Source organism: Electrophorus electricus, unplaced genomic scaffold (genome assembly GCF_041902795.1).
Source record: "Electrophorus electricus isolate QZ-2024a unplaced genomic scaffold, ASM4190279v1 Scaffold122, whole genome shotgun sequence".
NCBI classification, from domain to species: Eukaryota; Metazoa; Chordata; class Actinopteri; order Gymnotiformes; family Gymnotidae; genus Electrophorus; species Electrophorus electricus.
The window spans coordinates 144,974-147,500 of record NW_027658404.1 but is presented as its reverse complement, the minus strand read 5'-3'; the positions used below and the strand labels follow the sequence as shown (position 1 = coordinate 147,500).

At 56.4% G+C, this 2,527-nt stretch overlaps 1 non-coding gene across 1 annotated transcript; it reads right to left on the bottom strand.

Moving 5' to 3' along the window:
• Positions 1–28: 28 nt before the first annotated feature.
• LOC145654115 (18S ribosomal RNA) lies at positions 29–1,867 on the bottom strand. The gene has a single exon (XR_014120346.1). It is a non-coding gene; the product is annotated as an 18S ribosomal RNA (ribosomal RNA).
• Between the last annotated feature and the right edge of the window lie 660 nt (positions 1,868–2,527).

The following is a 2,527-nucleotide window of genomic DNA, read 5'->3' as shown; positions in this document are numbered from 1 at the left end:
AGGAGGCACGCCGGACAGCGTTACCCGTTAATGATCCTTTCGCAGGTTCACCTACGAAAACCTTGTTACGACTTTTACTTCCTCTAGATAGTCAAGTTTGATCGACTTCTCGGCGCTCCGCCAAGGCCCGCGAGGAGCCCCGGCGGGGCCGATCCGAGGACCTCACTAAACCATCCGATCGGTAGTAGCGACGGGCGGTGTGTACAAAGGGCAGGGACTTAATCAACGCGAGCTTATGACCCGCGCTTACTGGGAATTCCTCGTTCATGGGGAATAATTGCAATCCCCAGTCCCCATCACGAATGGGGTTCAGCGGATTACCCGCACCTCTCGGTGTAGGGTAGGCACACGCTGATCCAACCATTGTGGCGCGCGTGCAGCCCCGGACATCTAAGGGCATCACAGACCTGTTATTGCTCCATCTCGCGTGGCTGAACGCCACTTGTCCCTCTAAGAAGTTTGACGCCGACCGCGGAGGGCCGCGTAACTATTTAGCATGCCGGAGTCTCGTTCGTTATCGGAATTAACCAGACAAATCGCTCCACCAACTAAGAACGGCCATGCACCACCACCCACAGAATCGAGAAAGAGCTATCAATCTGTCAATCCTTTCCGTGTCCGGGCCGGGTGAGGTTTCCCGTGTTGAGTCAAATTAAGCCGCAGGCTCCACTCCTGGTGGTGCCCTTCCGTCAATTCCTTTAAGTTTCAGCTTTGCAACCATACTCCCCCCGGAACCCACAGACTCGTGGTTTCCCTCACGCTGCCCGGCGGGTCATGGGAATAACGCCGCCGGATCGCGGGTCGGCATAGTTTACGGTCGGAACTACGACGGTATCTGATCGTCTTCGAACCTCCGACTTTCGTTCTTGATTAATGAAAACATTCTTGGCAAATGCTTTCGCTTTCGTCCGTCTTGCGCCGGTCCAAGAATTTCACCTCTAGCGGCGCAATACGAATGCCCCCGGCCGTCCCTCTTAATCATGGCCCTGGTTCAGGAAACCCACAAAATAGAACCGGAGTCCTATTCCATTATTCCTAGCTCAGGTATTCAGGCGAGAAGCGGGCCCGCTTTGAACACTCTAATTTTTTCAAAGTAAACGCTCCGAGCCCCGTCCGGACACCCAGCCAAGGGCATCCGGGGGGCACCGGGAGACAGGGTCTGAGACAGGCGGTGGCACGCCTCGCGGCGGACCGCCAGCCCACTCCCGACATCCAACTACGAGCTTTTTAACTGCAGCAACTTTAATATACGCTATTGGAGCTGGAATTACCGCGGCTGCTGGCACCAGACTTGCCCTCCAATGGGTCCTCACCCATGGGTTTAGGATACGCTCATTCCGATTACAGGGCCTCGAAAGAGACCTGTATCGTTATTTTTCGTCACTACCTCCCCGTGTCGGGAATGGGTAATTTGCGCGCCTGCTGCCTTCCTTGGATGTGGTAGCCGTTTCTCAGGCTCCCTCTCCGGAATCGAACCCTGATTCCCCGTTACCCGTGGTCACCATGGTAGCCGACTATGGTACCATCGAAAGTTGATAGGGCAGACATTCGAATGAGACGTCGCCGCCGCGGAGGGCGCGCGATCGGCCCGAGGTTATCTAGAGTCACCAAAGCGGCCGGGGGGCCCGAGCCCCCCGGATGGGTTTTGGGTCTGATAAATGCACGCATCCCCCGAAGGGTCAGCGCTCGTTTGCATGTATTAGCTCTAGAATTACCACAGTTATCCGAGTAACGTGTGGAGCGATCAAAGGAACCATAACTGATTTAATGAGCCATTCGCAGTTTCACTGTACCGGCCGTGTGCACTTAGACCTGCATGGCTTAATCTTTGAGACAAGCATATGTTACTGGCAGGATCAACCAGGTAGTTTGCACCGTGGTCTGGGATGAACCACGAGTGACATCCGCCTCCCCTTCCGGGGGCTAGGAAGCAGCGGGTTGTAAGTGCGTGCGCCGTCAGGTCCAGACGCCATACAGGGCTACCCAGGACAGCTTCCGCGGCCAGTGTAAACGTGCTCGCGCACCGCCCTCTGGCCTTCGGACGCCGACCTCTCACCTTGATGCAAAGCTGTCCCATCCGGTCATGCCCGCACCGTACCCCGTCCACCTCCTCCGGAGGTGCGGACGGCCGACTCCAGGTGCTTTCGGCGTTCCCTCTCTTCACGCCGTTTTGATTTTCGTTGGCCGCTGGTGGGGGGACAAGGGAAAGACCTCGTCGAATTCCCTCCCCCCTAGCCTCGCTCAACCTACGTTTCGTGATGTAACCAAGAAGAGTGATTCGTGGGCCCAGGTAGGTTTGAAGAGGAGGCCAACAAAGCAGGGCACTCCCTTCCTCCCAAACCACAGACACCAGTATAGGACAACTGAGTAGACAGACTGGCCGTCTGAGTCTCCCCCAGAGAGTTCTGGGATGGGTTACAAATAACCCCCACCCCCCATCAGAGGCTTGACCCGCTAGAACCAGGGAGGATCTGTCAAAACCGCTCTCCACATCAGAAGTTCTGGATCAGCCGGGGCTGGTCGGCAG